Consider the following 17,549-nt stretch of genomic DNA (forward strand, 5'->3'; position numbering starts at 1 on the left):
GGAAAGAGGAGCTGGTTAAGTAGTGTAAAGTGACACAAAACTGAACCATGTGCACAAGATAGGAGGAGGAGGATGGTCATAAGTGTGTGGCTCAGAGTTCAAGCTTAACTGAAGACAGAATACACACAAAACAATTACCAGCTGTTGATAGGGAGAAAATGAGGGGCTATTAAAATCTTCCCAGTGAGAACGTAAACAATGCTCCTGTGACCTTCTTGGGGTGCCGTCTGTTCTAGTCTGCCTAAGGTGGTCAGCATTTCTCTCTAATAATGTAGTGAGGATCCTCCCAAACAACTATCATGTGGCCTCATAATAATAAGCAAAATATGAAGAAAGCAAAATTTATCCAATTAACACTTGCATTTTCCTTTCTATTTTATTTTACCATCAATGCATAGCAATTTAGATTATACATTGGCTACAGTATAGAGTAGCAAGTCCATACTTCACTAATTTCAAGATATTGCCTTTATTCCACTTAGACTTCCCTTTCTGTGTTGAACTTTTGCTGAATTACTGGTGTTTTTTGTGTAAGTAGGACTTCCCTTGTGGCTCAGATGGTAAAGCGTCTGCCTACAATGCAGGAGACCCAGGTTCGATCCCTGGGTTGGGAAGATCCTCTGGAGAAGGAAATGGCAATCCACTCCAGTACTCTTGCCTGGAAAATCCCATGGATGGTGGAGCATGGTAGGCTACAGTCCATGCAGTCACAAAGAGTCAGACACGACTGAGTGACTTCAATGTCAATGTCAATGTCAATGAAGATAATGGTGACCTTTTCCCATGGATTGAGCTATGGATCTACGCTGACTTGCTTTAGCATCATCTGTGTAGCAGCTATGAATATAAACTTGTATGTTTTAGAATGATCTCCATAGTGTTACTGTGGCTAATATTTATCAATCTTAACTTCAGTATTAACTTTACAAATTTATGAGTCAGATAGGACTGAAGCAACTTAGCACACAAGCAATGAAACAATATACGCTTTCCAAGAAGACTGACCCTGGGAAATCCAATACATTGAGCGAAAAGGGTACATAGTTTTCCCTCCAAATTACAGAAGGATGGAAGCAACATAGCCTTGTCCCTGTATGAGAGAAAAACCAATTCTCACTTTACATGAGTTTTTCTGAAAGGCTTCTTACTGTGGTTTTGTGATATATGTGTTAGTCACTCAGTCGTATCCAATTCTTTGTGACCCATGGACTGTAGCCTGCCATGCCCCAGGCTCCTCTGTCTGTGGGATTCTCCAGGCAGGAATACTGGAGTGGGTTGCCACTACCTTCTCCAGGTTTGTGATATGAGCAACCTCATATTTTAATCCAAATAAGTATTTTGGCTATTTAAGTACTTTTCAAGTAGCAGTACACTATTGCTATCATCTGTAGCTCTGCTCAGTAAGTGAAAATCATCTTAAGCTGGTAGAAGACGCTCATCTTCATAGTAAATGAAGCATTGTGTATCCACACATTCATGGAAATCCCTCCATATTCTGATTGCATCTCTCCATCAAACCATCCAGACCATAACTTGGATTCAAGAGTTGCTTTACAGACTCATTTAACTTTTCAGGTGAACTTGCTGCAGGATGACTCAGTTACTTACAGATGTCAAATAATTTGTATGGTAAAATTTTATCTTGGAATAATTTATAAGGTTTCATGTTTATTTTTCATTGTCTCAACCTATCTCACTTGTTGTGAAACTTGGATTTCTTGGCAAAAACAGAAATCTCATTATAAATGTCCATTGAAGTAAATATGACAGCTCTGTTTCTCATTACTAGCATGTGCAGTGTAAAGACATTAGCCGTAAAATTTGGCGAACGCCCTCTAGGGATTTCAAATTTTACTATGTTTCAAATAACTTGCAGAATAGCATTTGTTTATAGTTTTTCATGTGTATAGGAAATAATAAATACAACTGACAGTCATGTACATGGTGAATTAAACTGAAGCTATGTGATATATACAAGGTGTCATGCTTTGGCTTTTGGAATAAACTTAAAATGAAATTAGCATGTCAAAATCAATATTTCAAAATGTACCTTTTTAGCTAAACATTTAAGTCTTTTGGAAAATATTTTGGTAGGTGTTAAACAGCATTATCGCCTTTTTTTCTTGGATAAGTTTCATGCCAAATATTATTTGGTATGAAATCATAAGTATTTATCTGTATAATTTTAAAATTGCTTATAGGAAGAGTTAGACTGTACATTTACTAGATTTTAAAGGGCAAGAAAACAAAATTTCAAGGGATCACGTAATTTATAAAATTGTTAACAAAAAGTATTACTATTGCATTTATTGACAAGCAATTGAATTATAACAATATGCTGTGAGCTTTTTTGGAGTTTGAAGTTTGGAAAACAATGTAATCTCCAATTTGAAGAACTAAAAATATCACTCTCAAGGAAAAAGGTGATCATAAAAAGGAAACTGCTTCTAATTTAAATACATAACCTTAAAAATGAATTCAGAAATACACATAATCTGTTGCAGGTATAAAATTACATAACTTCATGATACTGTGTCTTCCCTCATCTGATAGTTTTGTTTGAATTTTGAAAAAGTTTACACTTTTTAGATTGATGTCACAGAGAAGGAAACCTGAGGATGTTTTTATTCAGTTATCCAAATCAAAATTAGATTGATGAGTCATGGTGATAGCAGTGCAGTTAAAAGAACTGATAAAATTATCAGTGGACTGTCTTCCAAACTCTGGTTGCAAAACTTATGAACGCAAAATCTTAGTGGGGAAAGTGATTTAATGGAGAAGACAGAGCAATCAACTCCTTGGCTCCTGCTGTGCAGATAAGTAATAAGATGCTTTATCCAAGGGCGGATGGAAACTTCATTAAACTAAAAGCAACTTATCTTGTAGTGTAAATACTGATTCCGCTAAAGACTCCCCCCCTGCCCTTTCCCTCAGTGTATGTGTTGGTAGAGACATGAAAAGAGCTACTGAGGGTCAAGTTTGGCTTTCATTAAAAACCTGGTCACTAAGACCTAAGTCAATTAAAGGATTTCCTTTTTTACTTAAACACAAAAAAGTACAATAATCTGAATTTTTAAACTATTCAGATAATTCAAGCTTCTTGCAGGATATTATTCACGCAGGATTTTGAGTCATGCAAACCTCCTTTTGAATCTTGGCTCAGGCAGTATTGAAAAGTCTTGTCAATTTATTCAAAATTCATTCATTAAGTGAATGCCATGTATCAAAGATTCACTTGGTATGACAGAACACCAAACAAATCATTTCTACTCGAAATTAGGTATTTTTTTCTGAATATCAGATTACTCCACTGTATACTGTGAATACTAATTCCTCCATCTTATTAACTAAAATAATTATATAAAGCCTTAGCTCAAAACTAGTGCCTAATTGTTATTATTAGAATTTAAAAAATTCACCAAAGTAGATACTTGTCTAGTATCCATTTGTGTTTTTCAGTTAGTGATGTTGAAATAACAAAACCTAGAAAATTCATATAGTGCTCAAATTATCTTCAGCAGTAACTTGACTTATTACAAACACTTTCATCCAAATATATTTATATCTATTTAAACTTTATAGCTTTTAATATTTTTAAATGATTGAACTTAGGAATCATGTCATTCTTTAAAACAGTCTAACCAATGTGAAATAAAGGACATATATATTACAGTCATGCAGAAAAAATATAAATTCCACACTTGGGAGAAAAACATTACATCAAGCATGATCAAACGGTTATGCCAGTATGCAAGTAATTGAAGTTTTTGCTCCAAATGTCATTATAGAGATGTACACTTATGCTTTAGTTGGCTATATTTCTTGACTGCAGACATGTATTAATTTATATAGTTTATAACATGCTTAAATGCTTAGCTATTTAAAAGAAACTTAAAAAAAATTATACTTGTACCAAGCAATCCAGTGAATCAGCCAGTCTGCTTTCAAAGCTAATCTTTTATCAGTAAGTCTTAAAATCATGTATTTGAACTGAGGATACTTAGAGAAAAAATGGAAAGGTGTTTTTACATGATGGAATGTTTTGTCGTTCTTGTTGTTCAGTTGCTAAGTCACGTCTGACTCCCTGTGGCCCCATGGACTGTAGCACACCAGGCTCTCCTGTCTTCCACTATCTCATGGAATTTGCTCAAATTCTTGTTCATTGATTCGGTCAATGATACTATTTAACTGTCTCATCCTCTGCTGCCCCCAGTTCCTTTTGCCGACAATATTTTCCAATCAATTGGTTCTTCACATCAGGTTGACACAATATTGGAACTTTAACTTCAGCATCAGTCCTTCTAATCAATATTCAGGGTTGAGTTCCTTTAGGATTGACTGGTTTGATCTCCTTGCTGTCCAAAAGATTCTTAAGAGTCTTCTCCAACATCACAATTCAAAAGCATCAATTCTTCGGCACTCAGTCTTCTTTATGGTCCAACTCTCACTTCTGTATCTATTAGAAAAACAGTAGCTTTGACTCTAGGGACATTTGTCAGCAGAATGATATGTCTGCTTTTTAATATGCTATCTAGGTTTGTCATAGCTTTCCTCCAAAGGAGCAAGCGTCTTTTAATTTCATGGCTGCAGTCACCATTTGCAGTAATTCTGTAGCCCAAGAAAATAAAATGCACGACTGCTTCTACTTTTTCCTCTTCTGCTTGCCATGAAGTGATGGGATTAGATGCCATGATCTAAGTTTGTTGAATGTTGAGTTCAAGCCAGCTTTTTCACTCTTCTCTTTCACCATCATGAAGAAGATCTTTAGTTCCTCTTTGGTTTCTGCCATTAGAATGGTATCATATAAAGAGCCTCTTGATGAAAGTGAAAGAGGAGAGTGAAAAAGTTGGCTTGAAACTCAACATTCAGAAAACTAAGATCATGGCATCCAGTCCAATCACTTCCTGGCTAATAGATGGGGAGACAATGGAAACAGCAAAAGACTTTATTTTGGAGCTCCAAAATTACAGGCAGATGGTGACTGCAGCCATGAAATTAAAAGACACTTGTTCCTTGGAAGGAAAGCTATGATCAACCTAGACAGCATATTAAAAAGCAGAGACATTACTTTGCCAACAAAGGTCCATCTGGTCAAAGCCATTGTTTTTCCAGTGGTCATGTATGGATGTGAGAATTGGACTATAAATAAAACTGAGTGCAGAAGAAATGATTCTTTTAAACTGTGGTGTTGGAGAAGACTCTTGAGAGTCCCTTGGACTGCAAGGTGATCCAACCAGTCAATCCTAAAGGAGATCAGTCCTGGGTGTTCATTGGAAGGACTGGTCCTGAAGCTCCAATACTTTGGCCACCTGATGTGAAGAACTGACTCATTTGAAAAGACCTTGATGCTGGGAAAGATTGAGGGCAGGAGGAGAAGAGGATGACAGAGGATGACATGGTTGGATGGCATCACTGACTCAAGGGACATGGGTTTGGGTAGACTCCGGGAGTTGGTGATGGATAGGGAGGCCTGGTGTGCTGCAGTCCATGGGGTCACCAAGAGATGGACGTGACTGAGTGACTGAACTAAACTGATCTGCATATTTGAGGTTGATATTTCTCCTCGACAATCTTGATTCCAGCTTGTGATTCATCCAGCCTGGCCTTTTGCATGATGTACTTTGCATATAAGTTAAATAAGTAGGGTGACAATATATGACCTTGTTGTACTCACATAAATCACTTTCTTTTTTAATTTAATAAGTTTATGGAAAAAGAAAATTTTGAAAAATATTACTTTAATTTTTTGGCTTTAAAGCTTTCATAAGAAGCAATATCAATATCCATGGGATAGATTTAATGATATGTATTCTTTTTTTTAAATTTTTTTTGTGATATGTATTTTTAAGAGACTACATCTGGTACAGGCAAGCAGTTAGGTTCTTTTCAGTCTCATAGCAAAGAAGTGAGTGGATGAGTGAAGAAAATAACTCTTCAATATGATATATATTATTTTAGCTGGCCATTTGAAAAGCACATAAGTAATATTTTTTTTTCTTTAACTATAACATACTAACTGCTATTAGATTTAGAGCTTTAATGTTGAGAAACAAAATATAACCAAACAAAGTAACCTATAAAACTGGGAAAAATACATATAAGGCAACTTTTCCTAGCACTAGACATCAGGCGGTGGAAGCTTATGATCACCAGTTGAACAGGGAATACGTAAGGGAAACTCACACCTGATTCTCTGTGTGGAGCATTATGGGGGCCTTGATGCAGGAAGATGGAGTTCAGGCCGAGAGCAGCAGCCTGGGCACAGAGCGGGGAGCTTGGAGTCTGGGGCCCCTAGGGCAGCTGCAGTTTTCAGGGAAAAGCTGGGTAAATAACTGAGCTTTGTGGAGGTGCTGAGCTCCCCTCCAGAACTTGGTCAAATGTTGGCCTCTACATGTGCAGGTTGAGGCTCTGGTTAGACAGCTGAAAGCAGCTGCCACCGTTGAACCAGACACTAAGTCCTGGGCAGCTCAGGAGATCCAACCTAGCCAGTGTGGAGAGACCTTGTTAGGACCCCAAATAAGTCATACCTTAGGAGTAAGGATGCTTAAAGGGCTCACATCCTAGAACTAAGGACAAACTAAGATCTACTCTAAGAGATCATGATTTCTTAATCATGAAGTCTGATAAGTCTATCAGATTTATCAGAAATTTAATTTTCTATCAAAACAAAACTCAACAGCTTTTAAAGAATGAAAATGTACAGGCTCTTTATAATGCATCATTCACAATGATGGCTAAAATAATGATATATTTTAAATAAAGAGGAGATAGTTCAAAGCAAGGGAACTGCATCTTAAGAAATACTAGAAGAAAATATCCAGGGTCAGGCAAATGATATCACTCTTATGAAGGACATCTGCATAAAAGCTACAGTTAACATTACAGGAGAAGGTGAAATTCTGAGTGATTTCTAAGTTAGGAAACAAGAATGCTTCCATTGTCTAGTCAACATTGTTACTGTAGTTCATAGCCAGGAAATAAGCCAGGAAAAACAAAAGAAACAAAAGATTAAAAAAGAAGGAGTAAAACATCCATTATTTGCAAACAACATCACATTGGACAAAATTCCTTTAAAAATTCTACACCATCACTAACAAAAAAATGAGTGGGATTAATAGTCACAGAATACAAAGTCCGTATAAAGTGATAATTGTAAATTCATATCCTGGCATCAAATAATTGAAAAATTAAAATTTAAAACAGCATTTGCTGTAACATCAAAAATAAATTTAGCAAGATATATGACCTCTATACTGTTTTTGTTCTTGTTCAGTCGCTCAGTCATGTCTGACTCTTTGTGACCCCATGAACTGCAGCAGGCTAGTTTTCCCTGTCTCACCATCTCCTGGAGCTTGTTCAAACTTACATTTGAGTCAGTGATGCCATCCAACCATTTTGACCTCTGTCATCTCCTCCTCCTCCTGCATTCAATCTTTCCCAACATCAGATTCTTTTCTAATGAGTCAGCTCTTCCCATCCGGTGGCTAAAGTATTGGAGCTTCAGCTTTAGCATTCATCCTTCCAATGGATATTGAGGGTTGATTTCCTTTAGCATTGACTGGTTTGATCTCTTTGATGTTCAAGGGACCCTCAAGAGTCTTCTCCAACACCACAGTTTAAAAGCATCAATCTCTCGGTGCTCAGCCTTCTTTATGGTCCAACTCTCACATCCATACATGACTACTAGAAAAACTATAGCTTTGACTGTAAGGACCTTTGTCAGCAAAGCAATGCCTCTGCTTTTTAATATGTTGTCTAGGTTGATCATAACTTTTCTTCCAAGGAGGAAGCATCTTTTAATTTCATGGATGCAGTCACCATCTGCAGTGATTTTGGAGCCCAAGAAATAAAGTCTATCACTGTTTCCATTGTTTCCCCATCTATTTGCCATGAAGTGATGGGATCAGATGCCATGATCCTCATTTTTTGAACGCTGAGTTTTAAGCCAGCTTTTTCACTTTCTTCTTTCACCTCCAGCAAGAGACTCTTTAGTTTCTGTTCACTTTCTGCCATAAGGGTGGTGTGTCTGCATATTTGAGGTTATGGATATTTCTCCTGGCAATCTTGATTCCAGCTTGTGCTTCATTCAGCCCAGTACATCCATCATGTACTCTTCATATAAGTTAAAAAAAGCAGGCTGGCAATATACTGCCTTGATGTACTCCTTTCCCAATTCAGCACCAGTCCATTGTTCCATGTCCAGTTCTAACGTTGATTCTTGACCTGCATATAGGTTTCTTAGGAGGCTCATAAGGTGGTCTGGTTTCCCATCTCTTTAAGAATTTTCCTTAGTTTGTTGTGATCCACACAGACAAAGATTTAGCATAGTCAATGAAACATAAGTAAAAGTTTTTCTGGAATCGTCTTGTTTTTTCAGGGGTCCAACAGCTGATGGTAATTTGAACCCTGGCTCCTTTGCCTTTTCTAAATCTGTCTTGAACATCTGGAATTTCTTGGTTCACATACTGTTGAAGCCTCACTTGGAGAATGTTGAGCATTACTTTGCTAGCATGTGAAATGATTGAAATTGTGAAGTAGTTTGAACAGTCTTTGGCATTGCCCTTCTTTGGGATTGGAATGAAAACTGACCTTTTCCAGTCCTGTGGCCACTGCTGAGTTTTCCAAATTTGCTGGTATACTGAGTGCCACACTTGCACAGCATCATCTTTTAGGATTTGAAATAGCCCTACTGGAATTCCATCACCTCCACTAGCTTTGTTTGTAATGATGCGTCCTAAGGCCACTTGACTTTGCACTTCAGGATATTTGGCTCTAGGTGAGTGATCACACCATAGTGGCTATCTGGGTCATTAAGATCTTTTTTATAGTTCTTCTGTGTATACTTGCTACCTCTTCTTAATATGTTCTGCTTCTTTTAGGTCCATACTGTTTCTGTCCTTTATTGCGCTCATCTTTGCATGAAATGTTCCCTTGGTATCTCTAATTTTCTTGAAGAAAGTCTTTAGTCTTTCTTATTCTAATATTTTCCTTTATTTCTTTGCATTGTTCACTTAGGTAGGTTTTTTTTTTTTTTAATCTTTCCTTGCTATGCTTTGGAACTCTGCATTCAGATGGGTATATTTTTCCTTTTCTTCTTTGCCTTTTGCTTCTCTTCCTTTCTCACCTATTTGTAAGGCTTCCTCAGACAACTATTTGGCCTTTTTGCATTTCTTTTTCTGGAGATGATTTTGATCCTTGCCTACTATACTCTTTCACAATTTCACACTTCCCAGTGTTACAAATGTCCATCCACAGTTCTTCAGGCACTCCGTCTATCGGATCTAATCTTTTATTATTGTATCTATTAAGTATAAATCGGGAGTTTCCAGGTGGTGCAAATGATAAGAATTTGTCTGACGGTGCAGGGGACACAGATTCGATCTCTGGTCTGGGAAGAGGAAACACGCTGCAGAGCAACTTAGCCCCCGTGTCCCAACCACTGAGCTAGCTCTCTGCGGCCTGTGAGTCACAGCCAGTGAAGCCCCAGAACCTACAGCCTGTGCTGCACAAGACAAGCCACCAAAGGAAGAAGCCTGTGCACCGCAAAGAAGAGTAGCCACGGCTTGCCACAACTAAAGAAAACTCATGCAAAGCAGCAAAGACCCAGTGCAGCCAAAAAGAAATTGATTAAAAAAAAATCTGTATAAGTACATAGCTGGAGTAAACAAATGAAGGGCTAGACTGACTTCACCGAAATCTCAATATCGTTAAGACGACAATCTTCCCCTACTTGAATTATATAGTCAACGTTACAACAAATGGAATACCAGTGGTCTTAAAAAATATAAATTGGCAAACTGTTTCTGAAATGTATATGGAAGCAGAAAAGACCTAGCGTGGCCAAAATGATCTTGGGAAAAGGAGAAACAAAGACGGAAAGCTTGTATTATTCAGTTCAGGCTTTAGTGTGAAGTTACAATGATCAGGGCTATGTGGTATTGGAATAAGAAACTAACAAATACAGTAAGGGAACCACAGATGCTGAAACCAACCCACAGGATTTCATTAAAGAGTGTTTGGCAAAGGTGCCAAGGAGAGAAGGAAATTCAATGAAAAAGGATAGTCTTCTGGACAACAGGACTAAGACAACTGGGAAACATTTAGGAAAAATGAGCTTCAATTCCTGTCTCATGCCATATAATACTAATTGATAATTAAAAATGGATCCTAGAATTAAAAGAAGTTAAGTTATCTTGCTTCTAGCCAAAAATAGGGCAGCATCTTTATGACTCTGAAAGAACTATGTAATTAAACCCCCTATCTCTCTATAGATTATGTGAATGGGTGGTTAAATCCCGCTCTGCCATTGATGAAAACAAGCATGTTGTTAAGAGTGAGACTACTCATGTACTCAGAACAAAATGTTTTAAATGAAGTTATCAATATGTAGACTTTGGAATAAATTTTTCTACAAAGAGATTTCCTTTCTAACTCACACACACGTGTGTGTGTATATACATATAAATATATATGTGTGTGTATGTATATATATATACATAGAGAGAGAGAGAGAGAGAGAGAGAGAGAGAGGGAGGGAGAGATGGGAGGGTGGAAGGAAGAGGAGTGGAGAGATGGCAAGAGGGAAGGAAAGAGGGAGTTATTTTGAGGGTGGATGGCCTATAACAGCTTTTGAACGAATGAATAAGAGTGAGTGTTAGTCTCTTAGTCATGTTGACTCTGCGACACCATGGACTGTAGCCTGCCAGGCTCCTCTGTTTACGGAATTCTTCAGGAAAGAAAATTGGAGTGGGTAGCCATTCCTTTCTCCAGGGGATCTTCTTGACTCGGGGATCAAACCCGGGTCTCCTGCTTTGCAGGTTGATTCTTTACCATTTGAGCCTCCAGGGAAGCCCCATAGTAGCCTCTGCTGCTGCTGCTAAGTCACTTCAGTCGTGTCCAACTCTGTGCAACCCATAGATAGCAGCCCACCAGGTTCCCCCATCCCTGGGATTCTCCAGGCAAGAATATTGGAGTGGGTTGCCATTTCCTTCTCTAATGCATGAAAGTGAAAAGTGAAAGTGAAGTCGCTCAGTCGTGTCTGACTCTTAGCGACCCCATGGACTGCAGCCTTCCAGGCTCCTCCGTCCATGGGATTTTCCAGGCAAGAGGACTGGAGTGGGGTGCCATCACCTCCAAAATAGCCCCTAGTAGGTGTCATTTTATTATATTCTGTTTGTTGAACTAACAGCAACTTTTATGTCTTTATATCCCCTGTCCATTTCTTGACCTCTCTTAACATTTCAACTCATTACAAAGATTTATAACAATACTGACACACAAAAAATAAAACTAAAAGTATTTTTACACAATAGATGATACTCAGCTTGCCAGTACTCTTGCCTGGAAAATCCCATGGACAGAGGAGTCTGGTGGGCTGCAGTCCATGGGGTCGCGAAGAGTCAGACACGACTGAGTGACTTCACTTTCATTTTTCACTTCCATGCATTGGAGAAGGAAATGGCAACCCACTCCAGTGTTCTTGCCTGGAGAATCCCAGGGACGGGGGAGCCTGGTGGGCTGCCGTCTATGGGGTCGCACAGAGTTGGAACGACTGAAGCGACTTAGCAGCAGCAGCAATAGTGTGTCCTAAAAGTCATCTAGGAACTGGAATAGAAAGAAAATGGAATATGTATCAGTTATGAGGATGAAAACAAATACTGTTGTCTTCATCATTTCAGCTTTTCCCTCTTTTTCGTGTTAGAAAATATTTAAGGCAGTCTAATCAAAGAGACAGGTTAAAACATCAAATGGAATAATAACTGTTAAAGAAGCTATGGTGAACATGTTACATTGGGAAAATTAGTCAGTAGTCCCATAAATACCATAGTACACTTCAAGCACTGAAGGATTTTTTTTTTTCAAAATAACTCAATCTAATGGTACTATTCTAAATTTATCCTTGCTGTCATTTCTATACATATATTGTTTTAAAGCTTTCTTTATTTTTTTTGAGTTGTATGAAATTACAAAATGCAATTAAAAGGAAAAGAGATATGGAACATGCTGTTATTTATAATTTATAAAATTCCACAGAAATGCAGCAGGAAAAGCATCATGAAATATGTGATTTATTGATATTTCTGTGAGAAATAGTGAGACAAAGAAATATATTTTTAAAAATATGAACAACTTGGAGTTATAGATCTGGAGAACATCTCCGGAATTTCTTAAAACATTTTTTAATGTGACAGCTTAAAAAGGTTGGACTGATTTAGTTCAAAATAACTACCTATCTTATCTATATTTCCATCTTCTATTTATCCATTCATCTATCTAACATCTATCTATTCATTTACCTGTCTAAATTAGTTATAAGATGTAAATGACTATTTAAAAATGTTTTGCAGTTATAGAATTTTCCGTATTTCTTCCCATACTCTCAATACCAAAAAAAGCACATTTTGCTCTATTAAATAATTTTGCTTATAGTGTATTTATTCTAGTTTTCTACGATATTTTTTTCTGATTTGAATTTTTGTAAACATCAAGTACAATGGAAAAAGTGTTTTTTAAATTGTGCTGTAAAATGGTACTTAAGGTAGGTCTGTGAACATCCTAACGCTGATGTTTCATACTGAAATAAGAAATTACAAAGTCCAGCCACATGAGTCCAGAATTGACAGTGCTTTCTGAAATGTTGGGGTTTCCATGGTAAAGAATCTGCCTGCAAAGTGAGTGACCAAGTTTGATCCCTGGGTTGGGAAGATCCCCTGGAGAAGAATGTCAACCCACTCCGGTTTGCTTGCCTGGGGAATTCCATGACAGAGGAGCCTGACAGGCTATAGTCCATGGGGTCGCAAAGAGTAGGACACAGCTGAGCCACTAACACTTTCACTTTTCTGGAATGTTGGTTGGCATCAGGCTGAAGGAAGGAGGGCAAACTAGATGATCTGGGAGGTCTTCCAATGAGTGATATCTACTTGTGTGTGTTTGCGGGGAGAGAGGTTAAATCTCTACAGCCTAGAGCCTGTCAACAGGGAATCTGGTGTCAGTGGACAAAAGTCTCATTCTTATTATTGATTCATCATAAAACTTCATTCACCAAAATTAGATTAGATTTTCAGTCTGGTGATTGGTACTCTGAGTTTAAGACCTAAACCCCGCTACAAGGATAGAGAAAGGTGCTTATTTGTTTTGCTTTCGAAATACGCACTCCAGTCCTTGCAGAAAGTTCTATGTGTGTAGAAGGTCCAGGACGTGGTTAATGTTTACTCTTTATTGTTAACAGTTTTGCTGCAAAAATGTCATAGCAATCACTTTTAAGGTTATTTTGAACTTTATAGATTTTATACAGTATTTAACAAAAAGGCATTTATAACCTTTAATTCATTGCATAGTTTACTTTAAATGCTGAATAAACACTTATAATCATAATAATTATTCATTCCTTGATTTTTATGAACCTTTCTAGACATCAAAATCAACTTCACAGAGTGTCAATTTGACATTTGTTTTTGCTTTCTTTTGTTTTCGTTGGGAATACTGAGCTCTGTAGGCTATACTTAAATAATTAACATTGCAGTGTTATTACTCCACTTACTACTGAAGGAAGAAGGAACAGAATCAGTACTTTATTTGTGTAAAATCAAAATGTATTGCAAACATACCAAGAGTGATGTAGATGATATGTCTATTTTTTTTTAAATTTCTAAACTAGTGCCATTTACCTTTAAATTCAGCTCTCACTTTGGCTTTAACTTTAAATTGAAAACTGTTTGTAACACTTTCCCGCAAATAGTTTCTGACAGAAAATTCCTTTCTCAGCCCCTTGCCACCGAAGTGGTTTTCAAGTGTTGCAACTCTCCTCTCTCTGCTGCCTTTACTCTTGAACACAATGAAGGCTGGAGCTGGCATTCTGGAAGGGAAAAACAGGTTCCTGAAAACTGGACAGAAGCCGAGACTCAGACAGAGGGAGGTGGGAAAATAGAACTGTATACCCTTGAGCCCTGAACAATGTAATTTAGTCTCAAACCCAAAAGCAGTGTTTATAACACTTATTCCACTGCCCCTTCTGCAGCTTCAAGCTGAGGAACTGATACCAAATAGGTGCTAAGGAAATATGAGTGAAATTCACTTTGCCACTTATTTTCAAGGTAGTAAGTAAAGCAAAAGGTAAAACAGCATCACTTAGCCAAATCCAAGTTGTCCTGTACACGTGCATTTACAGTCAAAGAGATCACCCCTGTTCAATTAGGAAGTTTTGCCCCAATCCATGTTACACTTGTTTTTGATGAAATCTTGCATTCTCTTATGTATTCATTGTTTGGAATTCGGTGGAGGGAATTTGGAATAGGGTCTTGGTTCTCATACAACTATTTTTTTAGATGGTAAATTAAGTAAACGGTGACTATTTCCCTGTCAATTAGGGAAATTGTTCTAATCATCCCTGTGTCAGAAACAGGAGACTAATTAGGTTAAACACAGGAGGCCTTAGGCTTCACTTACCCATCTAAGCTCCATAACATCAAATATATTTACTTTTATTGAATTCTTTTCTCAGAATATAACTAGGAGGGAAAGAAAAGCAGGATTCTAGGACAAAGAAGAGGCAGTGTTTGGGCATGAAATCTAACTGAAAGTAGCCCTAAGTGAACACACAATTTCATGTTTCAATAATCAAGGGATTCATCACAGATGAAAAAAGTGCTCTGATTTAATTAACAGGAATTTCCTGTTTATTTCTGTGATCTTTATTTCTTCTGGACTTCCCTGGTGGCTCAGACGGTAAAGTGTCTGTCTACAATGCAGGAGACCAGGGTTCAATCCCTGGTTTGGGAAGATCCCCTGGAGAAGGAAATGGCAATCCACTCCAGTACTATCGCCTGGAAAATCCCATGGACAGAGGAGCCTGGTAGGCTACAGTCCATGGGGTCGCAAAGAGTCGGACACGACTGAGCGACTTCACTTCATTTATTTCTTCTAGTCAAAACAACGTTGGAGTATAAGAGACACTTACAGGCAGATAATATTTAAAAAGCTTTATTTTATTGGCGGACAGTTGGTAAACAATGTTGTGTTCATTTCTGTTGTGCAACAAGGTGACCCAGTTTATACATATGTATGTATACACACATATGCGTATGTATTCTTTTTCATATGCTTTTCTGTTACAGTTTATAACGGGGTTGCTGAGAATAGTTCTCTGTGCCCTACAGTGGGACCTTGGTGCTCATCCATTCTGTATATAATAGTTTGCATCTACTAATCCCCAACTCCCACTCCATCTCTCTCCCACTTCCTGTCCCCTCGATGTCTACAAGTCTTTTTCCGTTGACAATTTTTTGTTTCTACCTTCTCCTTTCTGTCTGTTCTCCTTTCTGTTCCCTAACCATCTCTGCTGAAAATGGTGACTGAATAACAAGCATTCAATTAATGTTAGCTGAATTTCTCTCTTCTCTCACTAAATGCATATTGCATTAAATAAGATTATGTGCATTGGGTATAAAGTCTCATAAATGTTAGTTATAAGTTTATAATAATTATTATTACTACTTAGTCTGAATAGTCTAAGGCTTTGAAGCTAATCTTCATAAGTTCATCATGATTGCATGGTTGAATACAGAGTGTCCTGTATGATTTGAGTGAGAAGAAAGGCGATCCTGACACAGACACTGCTTTATTTTTTCTATGTTGCTGTTGATTGACATATTCTTTTGACATCCTTGCTTGAAAGTATCAAGTCGTGAATATTAATAACCCTTATTAACCTCTTACTCTCTCACATGCAGTTTCTCTTTCAAATGGGTTCCTCAACCATTTCCATGACCATTGTCGGCTCTCTTTTGGTGAATGATTCTTTCCATGGTTATTTTCAATTTTAGCTGGTTTCCTTCAGAAGCAAAAAAAAAAAAAAAGTAGGTAGTTAAACTGGAAATGCGTGAAACATCTTAGCTTTGGGATTGCTTTTGTTTTCAGTGTGTTAAGAGCAGTGCAGAATAAAACTGCTTGGTGACATTCCTATGCTTTCAGAATTATGCTTTGGTTGCCCTTGTGAATGTGCATCTAAGGATGAGAAGACAAAACACAACTTCAAGTGCATTTTCTGTTTGCATGTAAGAGCCACTCTTGGTGTACTTAAGTGTAATTTAGAAATAACACTTGCATTTTGCAGAGTCTAAATATTCTGTGCTGGGATCAGTACATGAGGATGGCTGAAAATCCTTCAAGTGTTGGATATTCCAAATCACACTATGGTTCCTTTATAAAGGAAATATGTCCAAAGGAAAAGTGAGGAAAAGTAGAGTTTTGGAATTCATATAAATACTGGCGCAGAGGATAAAGATAAAAGTTCAAAAAAAAATTCTGTAGCCTCTTGGAACTTTTCTTAAGAGGTGCTGATGTGGTTCAACCTGCCTTTGAATCCATGCTTTAAGAATCACTGTATATGTGAACTTGAATGAATATTTTTCTCTACCTCAATGAGAGTTTCTATTTTAATTGGATATATGTCACATAATAGCAAATATAAAACCAATTATTATTAAAACTAGTAGGAAACACAAGCTCCTTATTTAAGTGGAAGCGTTTGGTGAATGTTGACAGAAGATGAGCTAAGCACGCCTGTGAGTAACTTATGGTTCATTTGCTTGGCGATTTTTAAATGCCCTTCCTAGGGAGTGGTGTCCTGGGAATCTGGGCAGCTGTAAGGTGGGGAGGCCGGGTATGACCCAGTCCACTGAAGCCAAGAGGGAGTATGGGCTGTGATGTCATCTCAGCTTCCAGGTTTAGTGTCAACCGCCAATTTGGAGGAATATGGCAAAAGAAAAAAGGAAAACTCAAACTATTTTTATGGGAAAAGTGAGTATTCTCACGTGACTTGGGCAGCAGGACTTTGAAGAGAGAGCAGGAACTTCATAAATACATGTCAGGAAGGCTACGTCTGTGTCCAAGTGTGACTCAGGCTCACTCAGACTTTGTTAAGGTCAAAGGCTGGCACCAATGGGAAAAGAGATCTTTAGCCCTAAAGTGTCTTTCTGTGGAGTCACACTGCTTCAATTCGGACTGTTTGCCTCTGTACCCAGAGCACAGCTGTCATGCTGGGATTTCCTTCATCGTCATTCTGGGAATTATCTTTGCTTCTCCCACATCAAGCCTCCTTTTTTCCTGTAGCCTATGCCTTCACCTTCTTTCTGGCTGATACTTTGGTTTGTTTGTTTTTAAGATTTTTTTACTTGCAAAGAACTTTTTATTTAAATTTGTTTTTATTTTATTCAAGGACAGTAGGTCTTTGTTGGTTATCTGTTCTATTTATTTTTTAATAAAAATTTATTTATTTTAATTGGAAGCTAATTATTTTACAATATTGTATTGGTTTTGCCATACATCAACATGAATCCGCCACAGGTGTACACATGTTCCCCATCCTGAGCCCCCCTTCCACCTCCCTCCCCGTACCATTCCTCTGGGTCATCCCAGTGCACCAGCCCCGAGCATAGCAGTATATACATGGCAATCCCAAACTCCCAATCTATCCCTCCCTTCTCACTCTTCCCCCGGTAACCACAAAGTTTTTTTTTTCATATCATATCTCTCTGCGTCTGTTTCTGTTT

At 37.8% G+C, this 17,549-nt stretch overlaps 1 protein-coding gene and 1 non-coding gene across 2 annotated transcripts in view; both read left to right on the forward strand.

The window, feature by feature from the left end:
* BMP5 (bone morphogenetic protein 5) overlaps positions 1-17,549 on the forward strand; it is a 144,382-nt gene that overhangs the window by 41,017 nt on the left and 85,816 nt on the right. The gene's annotated exons all lie outside the window — the stretch shown is intronic.
* Positions 543-614, forward strand: TRNAC-ACA (transfer RNA cysteine (anticodon ACA)). The gene has a single exon. It is a non-coding gene; the product is annotated as a tRNA-Cys (tRNA).

The sequence above is a fragment of the Ovis canadensis genome, chromosome 20 (assembly GCF_042477335.2).
Source record: "Ovis canadensis isolate MfBH-ARS-UI-01 breed Bighorn chromosome 20, ARS-UI_OviCan_v2, whole genome shotgun sequence".
Lineage (NCBI taxonomy): Eukaryota > Metazoa > Chordata > Mammalia > Artiodactyla > Bovidae > Ovis > Ovis canadensis.